Source organism: Vicia villosa, linkage group LG4 (assembly GCF_029867415.1).
Source record: "Vicia villosa cultivar HV-30 ecotype Madison, WI linkage group LG4, Vvil1.0, whole genome shotgun sequence".
Classification (NCBI taxonomy): Eukaryota; Viridiplantae; Streptophyta; class Magnoliopsida; order Fabales; family Fabaceae; genus Vicia; species Vicia villosa.
This window is the reverse complement of record NC_081183.1, coordinates 102,505,637-102,518,185: the sequence shown is the minus strand read 5'-3', so window position 1 is coordinate 102,518,185 and position 12,549 is coordinate 102,505,637. Positions and strand designations below refer to the sequence as shown.

Below are 12,549 nucleotides of genomic sequence, written 5' to 3'. Positions count from 1 at the left end.
TCATACATCCGGTAATATTCCCTCATCCGATATATTATTTAATTAGTCTCACAATATAATTTATTTACACATTTCAATGAAAATAATCTAATGTTTGTTATGTTTTTATTTAAGGTTGTTGTATGATAGAGTGTTGCGCGGGACTCCGTTGTCTAACAGATTCTGTTTCGTGTCTTCCGCCCACTGCAGCGGAATGGCAATTGCTTCGGAACCGGAATCAGTTAGACAGCACTTAGTCGATAGATTCATGTCCACCGGCAACACAGAAAGTCTGCATCTTTGGGCGTATAATACCCGACCAGTAGGGTTAGTTTCTCATTCTTTGTTCATCTAATCTCTGTTTCTTTTGTGTATAGCAAAATTTTCATATAACCTATTGTTTTTATTTATAGAGCACACTGGTTGCTGCTTGCTATCAACCCTATAAGGGAAGTCGTGTATTATCTGAATTCGGTAAACGGTGAATGGACCAATTATCAGGCCATGAAGGACATCGTTGATTTGTAAGTGGGATCGTTCTAAATATATATTTGTGTATATTTATATATATATTTACTTATTTGTGGGATTGATCTAAACATATGCTTTTATATATTTGTTAATTAGATCAATACAAGTGTTCCGAAGTCAACGGGACGCACAGGTATCCCGAACTAAATCTAGCAACATTACTTGGATCCAAGTGCAGGTACATTATTTTTCACAATGTTGCTTATAATATATTTATGCTACTTGATAAAACAATGCACAACTATAGAATCTTATTTGTTTTTCTATGTAGTGTCCGCAACAGCGAAACAGTTACGATTGCGGATACTTTGTATTGCGGTATATAAAAGAAATCCTTCAGGCAAATCAATTAGAGATTCCGCTCACGGTATGAATTTATAACTTAAGATAATTTCATATAACTTATTACATTTAACTAAATGTATCATTCATATATTTTTTTTTGTAGTACCTTGACGAATTCCGTGCCGCTTCATACCCGAAACTTAAGTTGGAAGAAATAAAAGAGGATTTGAGTCATTTTTACATTAAGCACTTTTTCATGTAGGATTTGTGTCGATTTACTTACAAATTTATATAACATTATTGATGTTGTAATATATGATGTATATATATAATTTTGGATATTATTTTGGTATATATATTGTCTTACTGATGGCTGAAATAATATCGTCGAAAATAAATTACAGGTCGAAAATAAATTACAGGTCGAAAATATTACAGGTCGAAAATATTACAGGTCGACTGGGAGGATTAAATTACAGGCTGCACATTAAAAAACCTCACAAACCTACTAAAGCGCTTCTAAGTAAAAGCGCTGCCAAAGATTAATAAAAAAGAATTAAAAAAAAAAAAACGCAACATACGAAAGCGCTTCTGTAAAAGCGCTCTTATAGGGTGGGCTTTAAGAGCGCTTTTTCCTAAAAAAGCGCTCTTAAAGGCCACCCTATAAGAGCGCTTTTCCAAAAGCGCTTTCGTATGTTGTTTTTTTTTTTTTTAACTCTCACAGGGGGGGCTATAAGAGCGCTTTTCTGGAAAAAGCGCTCTTAAAGGGGGGCCTACGAGAGCGCTTTTTCCAGGAAAACGCTCTTATAGGGGGACCTACGAGAGCGTTTTTTCCAGAAAAGCGCTCTTATAGGGGGGGCCTACCAGAGCGCTTTTAGAAGCGCTTTTGTAGGCTACGCCAGCGCAACCTTTAACAGCGCTTTTAAGCGCTCTAAAAGACCAAAATAAGCGCTGTAAAAGCCCTTATACGGCGTAGTGCTTTTATTGTGTTTAGAAAATATTTAAATGTATTAATTTTTTGGCAAATAAAATTTAAATCTTTTAAATATTTTTGAAAAATATATTTATTTTAAAAGAAAATATTTATATTATATCTTAATTTAAAAATATAAATTTAAAAAACTATCTTTTATTAAATTAAAAAATTACTATTATTTTAAGAAAACATTAAAAATCAATTAACTTTTTTTTACAAGAAAAATATTTTACACTATTTTTAAATTAAAAAATAATATAAAATAAAATCCGCAGCAAATTTCCTGCGAAATTACCTGCATATTTGTAATGTAGTTGGTTTTATTCCAAGAATTTCCGTAGTAAAATTCGCAGAAACATTTCCTGTAAATTTACTTGCGGATTTGGTAATGTGATTTGGTTTTTTATTCAAAATATATTTTCCTTAGAGGTATTCCTGCGGAATTTTACGCAAAATCAAGATTCGCAGGAGATTTTATTTAGTAAATTCATAGGAAAATCCGCAGGTATAATTGCGGATTTTTTCCGCAGGTAAACTCTGTCTTTCTTGTAGTAGAACCAAGATCATTTTTCGGCTTGGAAGATTGAATAAGAAAAGTATTACATATAACCCCACAAGACTAATGAGTAATGAAGCACGGACACGATACAGATATCGGATACGTATTTGATACGCTGATACGTCCAGTGGCGGAGCCAAAAGATTTAAGGAGCCTGGCCAAAAATTTTAGATCTTGTTTTTACTAATTTTACATCCTGTTTCTATTAATTTTGCCTTTGATCTAAAAATTTTGCCCTTTATTTTGTCCAAAAATTTCCCACACTAATTTTTCCCTTAATTTTGTCTAAAAATTACTAATTTTGCCCTTGATGTTGTCTAAAAGTCGACTATTAGGTGGAGATACGCCCAGACTCGCTGAACTGGAGATCCGCCGATAGATACGTTTGTCATTAGAAATTATAAGATCCTATACATTTTAGATACATATATCAAATTATACATTAGTTAAATCAATTTCCAACAATAATCTATTGAATTTACAAATTTTATGATAAATGAAAAATGAAAGAAAGAAAAATACCTTTTCATAGTAATAGTTAGACAATATTAAATTGGTGTATCACAAATTACACACGGATAAGAGGTAATTAAAAGTGAGAGAAGAATATTTAAAGAGAGGAAAGTTTGAAGAGCATGAACAATCATGCGATATACTAGTAGCCGTATCCCTAATGTATAGAGATATGTCGACAACGTATCAGGGTGTATCACCTTCGTATCGAGCCGTATCGGGATTTTTACATTTTATATTGTTAAATAATAAAATTCGAATACTCATTCGATACGTATCAGATATGATTCGGCAGCAATTTTGAAATATCTGTGCTTCATAACTAATGAAGTAATTGCATGCGGTAAATATACTTTAGAACAAAAAATCAAATTAAAGAAGGATAGCCATATTTTTGGTTGATCTGAGCATGAAAATTAAATATAAAATAAATCACCTAAGGTTGAAGATAGGAAAGTTTATCTCTATTTTTACCTCCCATCTAAAATAACACAATGATAGAAGGGTAATAATAGGGGTATATTATTAGTATGGTTATTGGGCTTTTAGTAGTGTTTGGGCTTTTATGTTATTATTATTATTATCCGTTAAGAATGTTATATAATGTAGTCTCATGGAGACATTTAGAATCAATCAATGAAATCAAAAGTTATTTTATCTTTTATTTTTATTAAGTTATTTTAGTGTTCTTTCTCTTCTCTAGTAGAAACCCTAGTTTATAACTTTGGTAGGAAAATCTTCCTATCAATTGGTGCTTTCATCATGTACTCAAATCCTCCTATGGATTACCCTTATCTTACACCTTCATCTCATCAATGGAGCATTCCTCCTACCTATCCCACAGACCCCTCTTTCATAACTCCTACCACACCTTCATTTCCATCCTTTCCATGGGAACTTTTTTCACCCTATTACACAAATCCATATGTTCCAACACCATCACCAAGTTTGTATCCAAATCATGGGTATTCACCACATCCACCAAACCCTAACTCATATTCATCTTATTCATCATCTCCTCATTCATATTACTACAATAATTATCATCAACAACTTCAACCAACAAACACCTCTTCTACAATTTATCATCAATACCAAACCCATTTTAAAAATAAAAGAGATTTTCATAAATATCTCCAAGTGACTCATCCCTCTTTTAACCAAAATCTCCTCTATTTTTTGAACGAGATTGATATTGATGAGAAATAATGGAGGAGGTGTTTGTTGGTTGAAGTTGTTGATGATGATTATTGTAGTAGAATGGATAATAAGATGATGAATATGAGTTAGGTGGTGGTGGATATGAGGTAGATGTATGAGGTGAATATCCATGATTTAGATAAAATTTTGGTGATGAAGATCCATGAGTGTAGTAAGGTGTGAAGAGTTCCCATGGGAATGATGGAAATGAAGGTGTTGGTGTGGGTGTGGAATAGGTTGGAGGAATGCTCCATTGATGAGATGAAGGTGTATGATAAGCATAATCCATAGGAGGATTAGAGTACATGGATGAAAGCACCAATTGATAGGAAGATTCCTATCAAGACTATAAAATTAGGGTTTGCTAACTAAAAGGGGAAGAACACTAAAAGTAAAGGAAATTAAAATAAAAGATAAATTTGATTTTTCATTGATTGATTCTAAATGTCTCTATGAGACTACATTATATAACATTCCTGATGGATAATAATAACATAAAAGCCCAAACACTACTAAAAGCCCTATAACCCTACTAATAATATATGATACCCTTCTATCAAATTGATAGGAAGATTTTCCTACCAAAGTTATAAACTAGGGTTTCTACTAGAGAAGAGAAAGAACACTAAAATAACTTAATAAAAATAAAAGATAAAATAACTTTTGATTTCATTGATTGATTCTAAATGTCTCCATGAGACTACATTATATAACATTCTTAACGGATAATTATAATAATAACATAAAAGCCCAAACACTACTAAAAGCCCAATAACCATACTAATAATATACCCCTATTATTACCCTTCTATCATTGCCGCGGGGTTCACATGAACCTTGTCCTCAAGGTTCTAAAACAAGAATAGTCGGCGGACCAGGTTCAATCTCATTCAACGAAATCTCTTTGGAGGAGACAGAACCACCAAGAACTCGCCAACCATTTTCAGCGGAAGATGCTAAGAACTGCGTCATGTTCTTGTAATGTCTAAGTTCCATTAACTCAAGTGAGCTTGCACTTACTTTTTCCTCCTCCATTATTTCTCATCAATATCAATCTCGTTCAAAAAATAGAGGAGATTTTGGTAAGAATCTCCAAGTCACTCAGCCCCCTTTTAAAAAAAAACTCAAAACAAAGTTCACAAAAATCACAGATTCAACAATTCAGTTTGTCAGTGAGACTAGGCGTAGGGAAAAACCTAACCTCACCAAACCCCAAAGCAACCGCAAAAATGGCTGTTTCAAGCCTCCACCGCGTCTTCACCTTCGAGTGTCGTTCCGATCCCGATTTCTCCTCTCTTCCATCACCGAATCCACACCCTATTCTTGCCCCATATCAAAACCCACCAAAAATCTTTTTCCACCTGAAATCAAAAGTAACGATATCGTTCCTAGCTACGGTCTTCAACCGATTCGTTCAGTGCCTGATTCTTCCCCCAATTTTGGTTCTTCGTTTGCGAAAAATTGGAACTCCAATTTTGACCAACTGAGAAATCTCGACCAGAAAATTGAAGTTATCGTCGTTAAGACTCCTCAATTGAAGCGGAAAAGTGAAGCAGCTCGTTTGGAACCTGATTCCGGTATTAAGGTGATTCCTGGATCCACTGAACCAGACAATAGTTCTTCTCAGACGCCGGTATCTGATGCGGGTAACAATAGCAGTTTCAGAAGTGTTCAAAACATTGTCGTGGTAGAAGAGGAAGAATTGAAGGCTACAAATCGTGAATTGGAAAATGTTCAAAACGGTGCCGTTGTGGAGGTAACATATCAGGCAGACATGTTGGAACAAATTATTCTTTACCACCGTAGAAATCTCAAGCCAGGAGATTTGGAAAAGGCACAACTTGGTCTCTGCCACAGTTATAGTAGAGCAAAAGTGAAAGTCAATGTTTTTCCAGATCCAGTTGTTGGTGAAGATCAAAGAGCAACAACAGCTTTGTCACTACCATCTCCAAAGCCACCTGAATCAATCACGATGTTGAGTACTCAAATTGCAACTCAAACCCACGCGGCTCCCATTTCTACTACACATACGACGTTGTCATCAATCTATCTCGGTGAAGGTTCCGGCAACCCCGTCAATAATCTGTTGCTTAGTGGTACCAGCCGAATTGACACAGGTAGTTCTGTATCACAATCTTTCTCGGTGAATGCGACTGTTTTTAGCGGCGGAAGAGATAAATGTTATGAGAATACTATGGTCAATTTAACACCACACATTAACTTGAGTTCTGTGAGGATTATTCGAATGTTCAGTTCAGTTTTCTCCACCTTGTTTCAGGGTGTTTCACACGAACTTGAAAGTAAGGATCAATTTGTTGAAATACTATGGGATAAAGTTATGGTACTGTTTAATCTGGCCAGATTACTTGAGCATTTAAATGACTATGGAACTGCAAGCTTGTTATATGGGCTAATCTTGTTCAAGTACCCAAATTACATTGATGTGAATCTGAGGGAGTACTCTGATTGCGTCAAGTACTTTGATGGTTATGCAAGCTCAGCTAAGCAAACTCACGAACTCATTAACTTTTACAAAATGGATGTTTTGGATGCTGCGACTATTTATGAGTCAAACCCGTTTCGGTTACTTCATGAGACTACTGCCACTGTATTGGCGAATGGGATTTATAAAACAGATCTGCCTGAAAATGATCAATTGAATGTGGCCTTTGTTGACATTGGACATGCTAGTATGCAGGTGTGCATTGTTGGGTGCAAACAGGGGCAGCTAAAAGTGTTGGCTCATATGTTTGACAAGTCACTTGGTGGTTTGGGAATTGATTATGATGGTTCAAAGTTTGCAGATTTTGATATAGTTGTTGCTCATGGTTTAGAAGAGTATGGTGCAGCGGTTGTTCATGTTGTGAAGTATGTATGTGATCGTCGAAACGTGAAGCACCATGTGATTTGCAGTGATAGTGGTCGGGCCATTAGGTCTCATCATTCAATTAACTTGCCTATTATAATTCCAAGTTCAGTTTATGTTGGTTTTACAGCCTCAATCGCCAAGACGTTTCCTGAAACTCATCAAATCCTAAATTGGTTTTTCACATCAGGGTCATTGCATGTTCTTTCTGTTAAACACAGTGTTATTGGAAAAATCAAGTTTGTGTTGATAATTGTTTTACCGGTTCTTGTGTTAGTTAGTTTAATTTCTGTTATTTGGGAAACTTCTAAGAAAAGATACGAGAAGGATGACTGGAATGAAGACATTGAAAGCCTATCGAAGATGGTTGCGGATGCGCCTCCGATGTTCGGTTACAAGGTACTGTCAAAAGCTACTTGTAAGTTTAGCAAAGAAAATCTTGTGGGAAGAGGTGGGTTTGGAACTGTTTATGGCAAGTTCATGGTGCATAGACCCTTTATTCGAAAAACAATTAATGATCAGTTTATGATTGATACCGAGAAACATAATGGGATTGCTGAGTTGTTCGAGATTTTCGGAAGTGTGATTTGTGGATTTGCTTTACGCTTGAAAGAGGAACACAACATCTTCTTGTGGAGAGTAGTTATCTTTTATTATTGTCGGCGCGCCGGTAGTTTCCTTACTTTTCTTCTCAGCTTTGCAGTTAACAAATTTCCCATTTCTCTTAATACTGGTGGTGATAATCAATAGTTGTGGTGGCATTGGTGTACTTTCAACTCTTGCTAGTATTATCCTGATAGAAAGAGTATGGTTGTTAGTTATAGCTCTGGTTTTGCTGTTTTTCACTGTACTCATCTTTGGCACTTTGATGACAGCCACTCTAGAATGGGAAGGTATGCCTACATATGTTATCGGAATAACGCGAGAAATAAGTGTTGTTATTGGAATAGCTGCATATGGTATGATTGTTCCGTATGGGATCCGGGAGTAATTTTAGAACCTTGAGGACAAGGTTCAAGTGAACCCCGCGGCAATGATAGAAGGGTATCATATATTATTAGTAGGGTTATAGGGCTTTTAGTAGTGTTTGGGCTTTTATGTTATTATTATCCATCAGGAATGTTATATAATGTAGTCTCATAGAGACATTTAGAATCAATCAATGAAAAATCAAATTTATCTTTTATTTTAATTTCCTTTACTTTTAGTGTTCTTCCCCTTTTAGTTAGCAAACCCTAATTTTATAGTCTTGATAGGAATCTTCCTATCACACCACAAATTCTTTTAGATTTAAATGTAAAAATTGAAGACAACAATACACTAACATTAACATATAAAGCTTAAAATCAGTTATTAAATTTGATAATAAATAAATAATAAAAAGTGTACGATAGCCTATAGATGTATGTGACCGAAAACGAATTTCTTTTCTATGGCGATTTTCTACCGATGTAACTACGAAATGAACCAATTTTTAGTGAGAAGAAGAAAACCATTTCAGTGATTGAAGAGGAGGAAGTGAATGTAGATTTTCATTCAATGCCCCAAGACAATGATGAGAAAGGAAGGAAACAAAATTGAAACCATTTTCGATTGTTAGGTGAAAAGAAATCGAAACGATTTCAGTCATGAAGAGGAAGAAGTGATATTCCATGGAGGTGATTATCCATAACTTTTGAGAGAAATTAATTGAAAAGCATGGAGAGGAAGTGATTTTTCAGGTTCGAGAGAAATTCATTATTAAGAAAAAGAATAAAGAAAATACGTACTATTATTTTTCTTTATCTCATAAGTAAAATATATTTGGATTTCATTAAAATGATTTTATTTTTTGATTTTTAATTAAAAATGTATTTTTATTGTAAATGATAATTATTTAAATTATCATTAATTATAATATAAATTATGACATAGTTATTTTTGTTAATTTTTTAAATTTTTTCAAACATTCTTGGACATATTGAAATTGTAAAATTTGAAATATATTATTGATTTTGATTATATTTGAATTTTTATTTTTATTTTTTAATCATTTGGGTCTTAAAAATACGGTCTAAATTTTTCAAACACATTTTTTTTATTAATTCTAAAAGTTTTAAGGAGACGAAAAAAATCAATACACTTCCTCATTTAAAATGTCTTATTGTTCTTTGATTTAAATATTTTAAACATGAGAAATAAGACTCAATCTTGAATTTTTTTCAAAAAAAAAATCAAATTTAAAAATCCATATAAATTAAAGGTGTGTTTGTTTCAAGCTATAAAATAAGATTTCTGGGAATATGATATTGGAAATGTAATAATTTCATGTTCGTTTCAAGTTTTTGAAAATTATTCACGGGTATTTTTTATTCCCAAGAACTTATTTTACACCTGATTTCTTACTTACTTATTCCCATGTTAAAGAGTGGGAATTCAAAACTCCCATAGAAATAAAGTCCAACTAACTCTAACTTCTCACTAACACTCACATTTAATTTAATTTTTTATTTTTTTAATAATTTTTTAATAAAATTAAATTTATAAACATTCCTTGGAAATCTAACTTTTGGCCAAACACATATATAGGAATCTTTTTCCTAGTAATAACTAGTGGGATACCCGTGCTTCCACATGGGTACCGCTGTGGGATGGACCGTTTACACCATTAACGGATTTGTTATCATAAAATATAGTCCAAAAAATTATGAAGATGTAGTTAATTTGAAAATATATTAAGGTGATAAAAAATTTATATGGTGTAAGTTAATAAAAAAAATTAATGGAAAAGAGGTAAAAAAGAGTAGAAAAAATTCTAAGAATAATAAAAAAAACGTTTTATTTGTAAGGTGATCAAAACAAAAACTAAAGTCCCACACCCTATTTTAATTAAAAAAAGAAGTTAAATATTTACACAAATGTTATTAAAATATTCAGATGGTGTAAATCTTAATCTTAATATATATAAATCCAAGGTTGTCATGATGGCAACCCTAGCCACATGTCACCTTCGTAGTATCTCTAAATAAAATTTGGCCACATGTCACTTTCATAATAAATCTAAACAAAAATCTTAATTTTGACTTTTATTAATTTAACCCTATATTAAAAATAAATAAATATAATAATCATAATTAAAAAAAATAAATATAATAATCATAATAATAATATAATATAATATTCAGCCACAAATATTAATAATAATTATATAAATATGTAATATATAATATTTATAAGTTTATATTTTATTAATTTGTTAAAAAAATTCAAACTATTGTCATAAATAATTAATAATATTTTATTTAAATTAAAAAATAAAATGTAAGTAATCTGTAACATAAAATTAAAATTCCTTATTATTTAGTCTATTTTAGATTTAAAAATAAAAATAAATTTAACATAAGTTTATATTTTATTAATTTTAAAAAAATTCAAACTATTGTTATAAATGATTCATTTTCTAAAATTTGTATCATTTTTTTAATATTTCATTATTTAGGAGTTCATATAATTTTTCATAATTTTATACTTAATTTATAAAATTATTTAAATAATTATAAAAACAAAGATCAAATCTAACAAAACCCCTATTTTTTTTAACATGTTTTTAAATTTTTATCCATTTTTTATATATAAATCCATTAATGTTCTCTTTAATATTTTTTTAAAAACTTTTCATTTTAATAAGGTTCTCTATTTAATAACAATGTAACTATTAAAATGTTTTTCTCTTAATTTTAATAATTCTTTATAATAACAATTAATATATAATTTATGAAACCATAAAAACCCATTATAAATTCTACTTAATGTATTTTAAAGTATTTATTTTATTTATTTTATAACTTCCACTCTTATTAATATGCTATCACCCTTTCAATTATTTTCTATTTTCTTAATTATACCTCTTCACTAACATGACTCTTTATATATAGATTTTTCATTTTTCATTTTTTCCATTTCTTTTTCACTCTCATATGTTTCTTCTTTCATTTTCTAATATGTGTATCATTTTTTTAAAAATTTTATGTGTAGATTTAAGAGTTCATATGTTTCCTCTTTTATTTTTCAAAATGTGTATTATTTATTTAAAACTTCATGTGCAGGTTTTGAAGATATATATGAGAACTTTGTTGAAAGATCAATTCTCTTACAAAAAGGTAGACACTATAACTTTTTAATTTTGTTTCTTTTATTTTTCTTTAACATTACACCACTAAATATATAATAAATTATACTAACCACTTTTCTTTCTATTCATTGTCCTTTTTATGTAAGCTTTTAAGTTATTGCGGTGTATTGTAAAACTTTCATCATAAGCTATATACATTTTATGTATTTTTAACCTTGAGTGTTAATATTATGAATTGCAGTTGAAATATAGATTATAATATGAAGATCTTTTTTCGTTGCATATCAACAACAATGTATAGGGTGAAGATTATTTAACAAGGAGTGTACATTTTCTCACCTTTCTATTAATTTGGTAACTTTCAATTAGTATTACTATTCATTTTTGGATCATCAATTACTATTACAAGAGTCATGTATACGTTTTTTTAATTTTTTGTAATGTAATTTAATTTATATTTTTTATTCCTCACATAAATTCAATATTTTCATATCTATGTGTTAGGATAAAGACTCAACTTACTATATTGTATTAATTAATGAATATTTTAGAAAACTCTTTTATAATAATTTGCTTTAATATCAATATAATTTTTATTTACATGTATAATTATTATTTCATTTTGATATGTATTGCATTCAATATTTGACTCTATTACATAAAAGTGGATTGAATTTTTGATTATTTTACTTACGATTAACAAAGTATTCCTTTCTTATTAAAATATATTACAAATCAAAGTTGGAATCTATATATGGTGTTATATGCATATCAAATATCTTGAAGTGTATTTCGTGGATTAAATAATAAAATCAAAGTTGGAATTTACATATGGTGATATATCCATATCAAATATCTTGAAGTGTACTTTCTAGATTTAATAATATAATCAAATAAAAATAGAAATTTACATTTATTCAACAACTATAATTAATTATTTAATTGATTCAAAGAAAATATATTGTTGTATTGAATTGTTTCTTCACAAAATAAAATTTTAATCTAATTTTTTACATTCCTAATAAATTATTATATAGAACAATTATTTGGTCACAATTTTATTAATTCATCTTAAAATTTGAATATTTAAAATAAAAATTGAATAAATGAATTACTAAAATACATTTTTCACTTTTTTTTTTGAACTTCTCATATTTCTCAATCTCGCATTTCAAATGCTTTATTAATTTTTATTACTTTCAACTAATATTATTGATAATTTTAATAACGGCCCACTAATATTGTTAATAATTTTTTAATTTTATTTACTATTAAAATCATATTAAAAAGTGATATATGAAAGTGTTTTTTGTTGTAACTATAAAAATGAATGAAAATGTATACTATTACTTTTATTTATTAAAATTTAACTGATACATCATTTCTAAAATTATAAGCATAAAAATAATTAATACATATATTCTTAATTATGCAAACAACCGCGCATCGCGCGGGTCACAATCTAGTAAATGTTAATTGAAAAGAGGTAACATTGGTACATTGGGAACCCAAAACGGTTGTAAGTAGAA

General features: G+C 30.2%; 1 long non-coding RNA gene across 1 annotated transcript; it reads left to right on the top strand.

Annotated features, from left to right (window-relative positions):
• The first annotated feature begins 392 nt into the window (after nucleotides 1-392).
• On the top strand, nucleotides 393-877 carry LOC131599402 (uncharacterized). The gene is made up of 3 exons (XR_009282743.1): nucleotides 393-503; nucleotides 607-688; nucleotides 782-877. It is a non-coding gene; the product is annotated as an uncharacterized LOC131599402 (long non-coding RNA).
• Nucleotides 878-12,549: the final 11,672 nt, after the last annotated feature.